The 12,160-nt window shown below is 46.5% G+C and overlaps 1 long non-coding RNA gene across 1 annotated transcript; it reads right to left on the minus strand.

The window, feature by feature from the left end:
- Positions 1-791: 791 nt before the first annotated feature.
- Positions 792-5,475, minus strand: LOC125551736 (uncharacterized). Its single transcript, XR_007303083.2, has 2 exons — positions 1,724-5,475; positions 792-1,479 (listed from the first exon to the last, which is right to left on the minus strand). It is a non-coding gene; the product is annotated as an uncharacterized LOC125551736 (long non-coding RNA).
- Between the last annotated feature and the right edge of the window lie 6,685 nt (positions 5,476-12,160).

Raw genomic sequence — 12,160 nt, forward strand, 5'->3', positions numbered from 1 at the left:
TCAATCATTACTCCAAGATCAAAATGTGATAATCATAACATAAGTTTGCTTCATGGAAAAATTGAAATATTTGCTTGTACTCTGGTGACAGCTATACTCATTCCTAAGATAACAAACATGTATTTTGACAAACTGATGAGTATTTTTATCCACTTTTTGTGATCGGATCATCCATTGAGCAGGCAGGCAGAGGCATACATGGGCTTTGTAGTGCTGGCCTGATGTAATGTAAAGACAGAGGTGCCAACTATTAGTCACCTGCGAAAGAACATGTGTTCATCAGAGCCTGGACTCCTCTTTTCCCAACCTCTGTAGCCAATTCAGGTTGGAAAATTAAAAAAATTATTTAGTCATCATCTGCATGAGTTTCTCCATTGCTTGCATTTGTATGTATACATACTGTCATGGAGTAACTCCTCTCTCAGTGCATAAGAGAATGAATTTCAGAAAAGGGCCATTTGGCGATGACTCATGTGAGGTATGTCAAGCCACTTGACCAATGCTGCAGCTAAAGCATGTCTGGAGAAAGTAACCATGCAGAGATATAGGTTACACAGAAAAAAATCAAGCCAATATTTTAAGATAAAACATGGTAAGCAGGATGAGACTTTCTTCAAATTTCTTCCCTTAGGGGGCTTACCAGTTTTTTGCCGCAGCAGCCTACTACCATGACTCATGGTAGCAGGAAAATTTCAGTCCCACTAAAGTGCAAACAAAGTATTCGCACAACTGGAGCAAAGATGATCACAAGATGGAAAAAGTGATCATCATATAGATAAAAAATAGGATGGTGAATAAAATAATTCTTTCTCCTCAATCTGACATGAGTACACCCAAATAGTTACATAATTTGCCTGCTTTCCGTACTACCTAGATAATTAGATTTGCTTGAGGGAATATGTAGAAATTAGAAAACCAACATAAAGTAAACTGACATTGTTCTAACCTTGCAAATTGAGGTGCATTAGTAAGAAAACTGAAACTTGTTACCCTGTTGCTTGCACAATTAGCAGGCTTCCTAGGTTTGAATCACTTCAAGAAATCAATGGGTAAATTGCAGACGCTGCTCTGTTCTGCTCATTGTGCGGGAGGGCGAAGTGGTTAATACACCGACATAGGGACGGACTACATCGCAAATTCAACAGCCAACAATGACAGGGCCACATCTCTGAAGAATGGAGAGCGTCATCACCATCACAGGCGCAGGGTTCATCCCCAGCACCGGCGGAGCTCTGTCCAGGCTGCAGAGGCGACGACGGGGGGGGGGGGGGGGGGGGGGGGGGGGGGTTCATCTCCGTCTCACACAACCAGGTGTCTACCGGCGGGTGGCATGCCCTGTCGAGCCGGCCCCGGTGCTCCGTCAAGGCTACTATTACTGCAGTAGCAGGTCGCCGTGCATGCCTGCTCGCTTGCTTCATGCCCCTGTATCGCTTCTCGGCGCAGTATACTTGCCGCCTACTCGCTGTCATTGTTTGCACCCTGAACACACACACACACACCAGCCACCAATTAACATATATGCATACACACAAGCAGCCACGCACCGCATCCTCTATAGACCCAGGACAACATCTTCTACACATCCTGAATTGACGACGTAACACGATAGCAGTACAGAAAACAATTCTATAGTCAAATTTCATCAAACATATGTTTGCCTCGAAATTAGAATATTACGATAGGGGGAGTGGGATCCAAGGGCCGGAGAGTAGGGAAGGTATACCGGGCGGCAAGTAGGAGGAGTGCGCTGTCGAGGGGGCTGGGCGCCTTCTTCAGCGGGGCTGTGGGACGGACGCCGATGAGCAGCTCGTTCGTCCTCCCCGCATGGCCGACGAGCAGCTGCGCGAGATGAGGCGGATTCTCCCGATCTCGTCCAGATTCGGCGACGGTGGAGCGAGGACGGGCACCGAGGAGAGGATGGACGGGGGCGCGGCGGTGGAGGGATGGTTCAAGGCGGCTAGCAGAGGGACGGTGCGCGCGGCGGCGAGCAGAGGGACGGGGGCACGATAGTGGAGAGATGGGGCGCGGCCGCGGAGGTAACGCTCGTGTTCTCGTACGGGCTGTGGTGGCAGGGTTTTTTTTTTGCAAAAAACGGAACATTATCCACACTTTAAGTTGGGCTGCGGGTCAATTTATCAGAAACGGGGATACTTTTTTGCAAAAAAGCCCGATGAGAGACGACCAGAAGCAATCGCTGGTTTATTATTAAATAAAAGGAAAACTGCTCGTGCGTTGCAACGGGAAAAAACATCACACTCATAACCCAATAAGCATGACCTAAAATAAAAAGGATTATTTGATTAATCTCTCCTCAATTATGTTCAACATGAAGAAAAATTATGCTTTCAGCAAGAACCTTTTATGGGACAGGTAAGATACTATGTATGCCCAGTTGGGTTGTGGATTAAAGTAAAAGAATGAAAAATAAATAAACTCAAGCATAAAATTAAAACACATAGAAAACATTAAAATGAAAATATGGAAACATAATTTCTTCTGTTAATGCAAGATGCTATTGCTCACCTTCATTTCAGAAGCATACAAAATTTAGGATTTAACATAGCTTTCAACATGAATACTGGAATACTCTGCTATCCCTAACTTCGTACAACTTTGTATTAAAGTTGTACTTGTATCTCACATTCTCACTGAACAAACTTAATATAAGTGTGGGATATATGGATTATCAATCATTCCAAATCACATGGTTATACTTATACAATGAGCGCTGAAGAATTATAATTTACTTGCAATGAGAGTTGCAGATGTATAATTTCATTATACAATGAGGGTTGAAGATTTTTTGGCTGGCCTGTAAGACGAAATCATTTATAAGCTTGGAAGGCAGTTCCTTCTCCAACTAATGTGTGCACTATGTTATAGTTCAGATCTGTAAGTAACCAAATGGAATTGTGGCCATTACAATATCATAGAAAATTGGCAACCGCAATCTACCAAACAATTAGTAACATGAACCCATCCAAGTAAAAAAAATAGGACTTGTAATATTTGTATTCAAATCATTTCATTTCGCTACATAGTTGAGACATCCGCCAGAGCAAGTTGCAGTCAATGTTTTAACTGGCAGCATTGCCCAACAAAAAGGTGTATGAAGCAGGGAAACACAGCTTCCAGTAGGATTATGAAAGTTTATATGTCAAGTATATAAATTGCAGCAGCAATTATGATGTATGAAGTGACATACTAAATAATATGCATCTTGGAATAGCTAGGCTCAAAGGTTTGAATTTGTAGAACTGTCAGATTCAGTCCTTTGTTTCAATGGAGACAAGCTTTTTTCGGACGGAGGGAGTACCAATGAAAATGAAAACAACGGACTTATATTTACTGGGAGATGCTAAAAAAACCAAATCAACTCTATAGGGATGGAAAGGGAGAAATGTGTCTCTTAAGTATACCATGATGTATCGAGTGCTAGAAAATTGAGTATTAATTAATTGCATGGGTATCGAGTGCTACAAACCATGATGGAGAAGGAGCCACTCCATCGTGACCTCCTTCACTCCCAGATTCACAGCTGGCATCGCATCATACCAAATCTAGCATCGCATAGTGTCTCTATACGGCAGCGCTGTACCAAGCCCAAGTAAGTCAACAAATCATGTTATCACTACCGATTTCCTCTAATCATTGTTGGCATGATGGATGTAAACAAAAAGAGTCAAATACATCTATTTTCTTTGGAACTGAAGGTGCCATTTAAGTGGATGATTGCAAATATCATACCATAATGTCACATTGCTGTTATAACAAATGTGCAAATAAGGCAAAAAAATGGGTTGGGAGTGTGCAAATAAGATATAGGGGGAGTACAGGAAGGATGAGGAAGAGGGCGAAGTACCTGCCCATCACGTCCACACAAGAATCCGTCAAAGTAGCCAATTGATCTAACAAAACCTAGAAGAGTACAGCTATTGTTTTCACAACGGAACGAAGTATTCTCTCCACATGTTTTCTGGTACCTTATAACACTGATGCTGCATAAACATTTAGAACCAATTTAAAGGGATCCTTTTGATTGTTTGACAGGTCAAAGGAATAGGTAGTTAGTGAAAGGGGATAAGCCTCTTCGGAGTGAATTGATATTGCATTTAAGTTTAATGAGCGGACTATTTTTTGTAGGAAGAAAAGAGCGACATACACACTAATGTTTACAGTAGAATTTATTCACCGTTTAGCCACATCAAGATTCAAATTTGTTAAACAAAGACTAACAGTCCTAGAAAATAAGTTGTTAGGCGAGAGCTTCTACAAAAAGAGAAAATGAAGTTTGGAGATATTAACCTTTAACTGAACAACGCGACGAACAACAGTACTGCAATTTCACTGTTATACTTGATATGCTTCTGTCATTAACCATCAGTACTGTAAGGAAATCTTGCTTTCCTCTCACATTAAGCATAATTTAATTTAGAATTTAGATGCATTTACCAATCTATGGTTTCTATATCTGGACCTGAACAAAAGCATATCAGATTGAGTTCTCTTTCTATTGTTTATCTGTCCAATGTATAGATGATCAGATTGTATAAATCTTCTTCGGGGAAAAGGAAGAACATATTACTTCTAACAACTGGCATTTTGAGTGGAGCCAAGCAATGTCGTTGGGGCCAAGAGAAAATCGGTATTTCACAAATTCTAACACTCAAGTAGCAACTTGCATCCTGATGAAATATAAATACGCTAAGCAAATAAGATAAGAGACAACCTCAACCACATGGGCTAGAGCTTCTTGTTTTTTAATCTAGAAACACATGAGTCAGAACTTGAGCTTTTTCCTTATTTTTCTGGTGGATACCTGAGGATATTGGAGCCCTTGATGGGCTGGTGATGGCAAGATCGAGGTAGCGATTGAGGATCTGGCAGCAACAAAAACCAAGGAGCGATTCTCCATCACCAGCGTTTGCAGCAGCAGCGGTGACCACGGGGATGGCAAGCGCCGTAGCTGATGCTCCTAACCGGTGAAGCAGCGGTGCGAGCGACGGACTACGCAGCTGCGCTCCTCCCAGTGAAGCCGCGGCCGGCGAGACGCGCTCCTCACAGGGATGGCAATCCCCAACTCCAGCCGCCGTCGTCGTTCTGCATGCTCCAGCCGCCGCCGCCGATCTAGCCGCCCCCGTCGTTCCGCATCGAGCGGCGAAGCCGTGTTGACCCGATCCAGAAGGAGCGCTCGAGTGTCCTCCGCCTCCAAGTCGCCGGCGCCAAATTCCAGACCAGATCCGAGTAGGGGTGGGGGCGAAACAGGGAGGGAGGAGGGAGATGGCTAGGGGAAAGATGGAGAAGAGGGGAGGATGGAGCGTCGGCGGGCATGTCATCCACCACGGTATGGCCTGGGGGAGTAGAGGTGGGGGGAGAAGACGGGGAAGAGGGGCGGGCAAGCTGGAGGGCCGGCGGCTCGAACCCACGTTCGTGTGTGGGTCGAAGAAGGAGACGGGGGCGAGGAGTAAAAATCGAATCGTTTTTTTCCACTTAGACGTCAGGACTACGGGTTCATTGCCAAAAACTATAAGGACTTTTATGAAAAAACGCCGCGACGGTGAATCCGGAGACTCAATCTGTGCTTTATTATTAGGGAGAGATAGAATGGTGGTTGTGGAGAAGACAAAAAGGAGAAAATAGTCTCACATCAACTAGGCGTATTAATGGGCTATGGAGATGCCCATCAATAGATATCAATGTGAGTGAGTAGGGATTGCCATGCAACGGATGCACTAGAGCTATAAGTGTATGAAAGCTCAACAAAATAAACTAGTGGGCGTGCATCCAACTTGCTTGCTCACGAAGACCTAGGGCATTTTTAGGAAGCCCATCATTGGAATATACAAGCCAACTTCTATAATGTAAAATTCCCACTAGTATATAAAAGTGACAACATAGGAGACTCTCTATCATGAAGATCATGCTGCTACTTTGAAGCACAAGTGTGGTAAAAGGATAGTAGAATTGCCCCTTCTCTCTTTTTCTCTCATTTTTTTATTTTTTTATTTGGGCATTTTCTTTTTTTTATGGCCTCGTTTTTTATTTTATTTTTTATTTGGGACTTTTCTCTCTTTTTATGGCCTCTTTTTTTAGTCCGGAGTCTCATCCCAACTTGTGGGGGAATCATAGTCTCCATCATCATTTCCTCACTGGGACAATGCTCTAATAATGATGATCATCACACTTTTATTTACTTACAACTCATGAATTACAACTCGATACTTAGAACAAGATATGACAAGGTGTGCAAGCTCCAACGCTCGATTTATGGACTGGTGCAAGCATCTCGGAGTTGGAACATTCGCTTTGATGAGATAATCAAAGCGTTTGGGTTTATGCAGACTTATGGAGAAGCCTGCGTTTACAAGAAAGTGAGTGGGAGCTCTGTGGCATTTCTCATATTATATGTAGATGACATACTTTTGATGGGAAATGATATAGAGCTTTTGGACAGCATTAAGGCCTACTTGAATAAGAGTTTTTCAATGAAGGACCTTGGAGAATCTGCTTATATATTAGGCATCAAGATCTATAGAGATAGATCAAGACGCCTCATAGGTCTTTCACAAAGCACATACCTTGATAAGATATTGAAGAAGTTCAATATGGATCAGTCTAAGAAGGGGTTCTTGCCTATGTTGCAAGGTGTGAAATTGAGCTCAGCTCAATGTCTGACCACGACAGAAGATATAGAAGAGATGAGTGTCATCCCCTATGCCTCAGCCATAGGTTCTATTATGTATGCCATGCTATGTACCAGACCTAATGTAAACCTTGCCGTAAGTTTGGTAGGTAGGTACCAAAGTAATCCCGGCAAGGAACACTGGACAGCGGTCAAGAATATCCTGAAGTACCTGAAAAGGACTAAGGAAATGTTTCTCGTTTATGGAGGTGACGAAGAGCTCGTCGTAAAGGGTTACGTCGACGCTAGCTTCGACACAGATCTGGATGACTCTAAGTCACAAACCGGATACGTGTATATTTTGAATGGTGGGGCAGTAAGCTGGTGCAGTTGCAAGCAAAGTGTTGTGGCGGGATCTACATGTGAAGCGGAGTACATGGCAGCCTCGGAGGCAGCACACGAAGCAGTCTGGGTGAAGGAGTTCATTACCGACCTAGGAGTCATACCCAATGCGTCGGGCCCGATGACTCTCTTCTGTGACAACACTGGAGCTATTGCCCTTGCCAAGGAGCCCAGGTTTCACAGGAAGACCAGGCATATCAAGCGTCGCTTCAACTCCATTCGTGAAAGTGTTCAAAATGGAGACATAGAGATTTGTAAAGTACACACGGACCTGAATGTAGCAGATCCATTGACTAAACCTCTCCCTAGAGCAAAACATGATCAACACCAGAATTCCATGGGTGTTCGATTCATCACAATGTAGCTAGATGATTGACTCTAGTGCAAGTGGGAGACTGTTGGAAATATGCCCTAGAGGCAATAATAAAATGATTATTATATTTCCTTGTTCATGATAATTGTCTATTGTTCATGCTTTAATTGTATTATCCGGAAATCGTAATACATGTGTGAATACATAGACCACAATGTGTCCCTAGTGAGCCTCTAGTCGACTAGCTCGTTGATCAACAGATAGTCATGGTTTCCTGGCTATGGACATGGGGATGTCATTGATAACGAGATCACATCATTAGGAGAATGATGTGATGGACAAGACCCAATCCTAAACATAGCACAAGATCGTATAGTTCGTTTGCTAGAGTTTTTCCAATGTTAAGTATCTTTTCCTTAGACCATGAGATCGTGTAACTCCCGGATACCGTAGGAGTGCTCTGGGTATACCAAACGTCACAACGTAACTGGGTGACTATAAAGGTGTACTACGGGTATCTCCGAAAGTGTCTATTGGGTTGACACGGATCAAGACTGGGATTTGTCACTCCGTATGACGGAGAGGTATGTCTGGGCCCACTCGGTGAGCTCAAAGTGACCAAGTGTATGGTCATGGGATCATGCATTACGGTACGAGTAAAGTGACTTGCCGGTAACGAGATTGAACGAGGTATTGGGATACCGACGATCGAATCTCGGGCAAGTAACGTACCGATTGACAAAGGGAATTGTATACGGGGTTGCTTGAATCCTCGACATCGTGGTTCATCCGATGAGATCATCGAGGAGCATGTGGGAGCCAACATGGGTATCCAGATCCCGATGTTGGTTATTGACCGGAGAGCCGTCTCGGTCATGTCTACATGTCTCCCGAACCCGTAGGGTCTACACACTTAAGGTTCGGTGATGCTAGGGTTGTAGAGATATGAATATGCAGTAACCCGAAAGTTGTTCGGAGTCCCGTATGATATCCTGGACGTCACGAGGAGTTCCGGAATGGTCCAGAGGTGAAGAATTATATATAGGAAGTGCAGTTTCGGCCATCGGGAGAGTTTCGGGGGTCACCGGTATTGTACCGGGACCACCGGAAGGGTCCCGGGGGTCCACCGGGTGGGGCCACCCATCCCGGAGGGCCCCATGGGCCAAAGTGGGGAGGGGAACCAGCCCATAGTGGGCTGGTGCGCCCTCCTTGGCCCACCCCATGCGCCTAGGGTTGGGAACCCTAGGGTGGGGGGTGCCCCACCTGGCTTGGGGGGCACTCCACCCCTTGGCCGCCGCCCCTCCTAGGAGTTCCCATATCCTAGGGCCGGCGCACCCCCCTAGGGGGCCTATATAAAGGGGGGGAGAGGGGGCAGCCGCACCCTTGAGTCTTGGCGCCTCCCTCTCCCCTGCTACACCTCTCCCTCTCGCAGTATAACGGCGAAGCCCTGCTGCAGTGACGCCCTGCATCCACCACCACACCGTCGTGCTGCTGGATCTTCATCAACCTCTCCTCCCCCCTTGCTGGATCAAGAAGGAGGAGACATCACGCTGACCGTACGTGTGTTGAACACGGAGGTGCCGTCCGTTCGGCGCTAGGATCTCCGGTGATTTGGATCACGTCGAGTACGACTTCCTCATCCCCGTTCTTTGAACGCTTCCGCGCGTGATCTACAAAGGTATGTAGATGCAATCCGATCACTCGTTGCTAGATGAACTCATAGATGGATCTTGGTGAAACCGTAGGAAATTTTTTGTTTTCTGCAACGTTCACCAACAAAAGTATGTCCTTCCAGCCCCCAATTCGTGAATCAACCGTGGGTACTCCTCGAGCCAACCCGACTTTAGTCATCACATGTATCATGTATAAAGTATATAGTATATACCCGTGATCACCTCCCGAGTGATCATGGCCCGATAGTATAGCATGGCAGACGGACAAGAATGTAGGGCCACTGATGGTAATCTAGCGTCCTATACTAAGCATTAGGATTGCAGGTAAAGGTAACAACAGTAGTAGTAAGGACAGGCTATGCATCAGGATAGGATTAACGGAAAGCAGTAACATGCTACACTACTCTAATGCAAGCAGTATAGAGAAGAGTAGGCGATATCTGGTGATCAAGGGGGGGCTTGCCTGGTTGCTCTGGCAAGAGAGAGGGGTCGTCAACACCGTAGTCGTACTGGGTAGCAGCGGCATCGGTCTCGGTGTCTAGCGAGAGAAGAGGGGGAAGAAACAATAAATATAATGCAAACAAATGCATGACGATGCATGACATGACAAAGCGTGATGCTAGGTGTGCCCTAACGCGGTACGAGGTGGTACTGGTGAAGGGGGGAAACATCCGGGAAAGTATCCCTGGTGTTTCGCGTTTTTGGGCAGACGAACCGGAGGGGGAAAGTTGCGTGTTCGCTATGCTAAGGATGCGTGGCGGATGAACGGGCTGCGTATCCGGATTCGTCTCGTCGTTCTGAGCAACTTTCATGTTGAAAATAATTTAATCCGAGTTACGGATTAAAAGATATGATTTTCTAAAGATTTTATTAATTTCTGGAATTATTTTTAATTCAAAAATAATTGCTAAATTGCTAGGCGCACCCAGCACAGTGTACACAAAAGTGTACCCAGTGACTGACAGGTGGGCCAGAGGGACCCAGTTGACCAGTCAACGTTTGACTAGTCAATACGGGTGGGACCCCCCTGTCATTGACTGTTTTAGTTAATTAGGGTTTAGGTTAATTAGTTAGGCTTAATTAGTTGTTTTAGTTTAGTTAATCAAACTTAATTAAGTTAATTAATTCTTTAATTAATCAATTATTTATTTATTTATTTATTTTTATTTTTATTTTTTTAAATAAGTTCTGGGGTGGGGCCCCACATGTCATAGGGCCTGCGGGCCTTAGTGGTTGTGGGGTTAACGGGCACCGGGCGTGGGCACTGCCCGAGCGGGCGCAGCGGACGACGGGCGTCGTGTGCAGGGGGTGTGGGCGCAACCCGAGCGGAGTAGTGGGCGCTGGGTCATCGGGTCCGGGCGCGCGGACAGTGGCACGGCTCGCCGGACGGCCGTAGCCGGCAGAGGTGATGCAGGGGCGGCGGCTTGCGTGGCGCAGGCGGCAAAGGGAGCAAGGCGGCGCGCGCGTGCGTAGCGGGCACGTGCAGGAAGCAGCAGCTGCGGCATGGGGCGAGGCGGGGCGATGGTCGGCGCCGGGGGCAGCGCGGCGCGGCCGCAGGCGTGCAGCACTAGCGCGGGGCCGGCGGAGGAGCCGCGTGTGGCAGCAGCGGGTAAAAGGTGTAGGCGAGTGGGGCAGGGGAAAGCGAGGCCAGCAGCGAGGGGACGAGGCCACGACGGGGCAGGCGGGCACACAGGGAGGGCGCGGGGCGCGGCTGTGGCCGCGGCAGAGAGGGGCGAGGCGGGGCACACGCGGCGCACGGTGAGGCCTGCGCCGTCGCGGGCGAGGGAGAGAGAGGAAGGGCGCGGGAGCGCGGCCGGAGATGGTGCGGGCGTGCACGGAGGTGGATACCAGGGCGCGCGGTGAAGCAGTGAGCGCGCACGCGGGGGTTGTGGCGACGAGCGCGAGCGCGCGAGGGAGAGGGAGGGAGCGATGCGCGTGCTCACTGGGGTCGTAGGGGACGGGGCAACGGGGCGCGGGGAGGGGATGGGGACAACGCGCGGTGGGGAAGCATGCCAGCGGAGAAGTCCGGCGAGGCGGCGCGGTCTCCAGGCGGCGACGTCGAGGGGCACGACATCGGGGGGGGGGGGCTCGTTCCCCTCGATCCGATCTGGATCGGGGAGGAGGGGGGAGAATGAGTGGGGGGCGAGTGGGGCGACGGGTTGGGTTAGGGTTTGGGTCGTGGGGGATATGGGGAATGGGGGGGTGGCCGGCTGGGCCTTTGCCCAGTTGGGCCGGTGGCCTGGCCGGCTGTGGCCTGGTGGGCCGAAGCCCAAGGGGCCTGGGGTTCTTTTATTTTATTTTTGCTTTCTGTTTTGTTCCTTTTCCTTTTTCCTTTTATTTATTTTCTTTTACTGTTTTAATTAGTTTAAAGCGCTTAGGCACTTTATAAAAATATGTTTACTATACCATAATTAAATATGCAAATTATGGAACTGCTCGAACATTTTTATTTTAACTTTTGAAAACTTTTATAATTTAACTTTAGTTTAATTTTTGAATTTGACTCGGTTTTGGACTAACGGTAGATTATCAACAGTAACCGTGGTGATGTGGCATGAATAGCATTGGATTACTGTAGCACGATTATCCGGACGTTACACATAAAGTTATCAAATAAATTGTTGGACCTCAGTAATTTGTCTATTAATAATCTTCAAAAAGAATTAACTCAATAGCACTCTCCAATAAAAACTGGCAGCAATTCTCGTGAGCGCTAAAGTTTCTGTTTTTTATAGCAAGATCAAAAAGACTTTCCCCAAGTCTTCCCAACGGTTCTACTTGGCACAAACACTAATTAAAACATAAAACCTCAATAATAACAGAGGATAGATAAATTATTTATTAATAACAGGAGAAAAAAGCGAGGAACAAAAATAAAATTGGGTTGCCTCCCAACAAGCGCTATCATTTAACGCCCCTAGCTAGGCATGATGATTTCAATGATGCTCACATAAAAGATTAGAATTGAAACATAAAGAGAGCATCATGAAGAATATGACTAGCACATTTAATTCTAACCCACTTCCTATGCATAGGGATTTTGTGAGCAAACAACTTGTGGGAACAAGAATCAACTTGCATAGGAAGATAAAACAAGCATAACTTCAAAATTTTAAGCCCATAGAGAGGAAACTTGATATTATTGCAATT

The sequence above is a fragment of the Triticum urartu genome, chromosome 4A (assembly GCF_056163025.1).
Source record: "Triticum urartu cultivar PI428250 chromosome 4A, HENAU_Tu73, whole genome shotgun sequence".
Classification (NCBI taxonomy): Eukaryota; Viridiplantae; Streptophyta; class Magnoliopsida; order Poales; family Poaceae; genus Triticum; species Triticum urartu.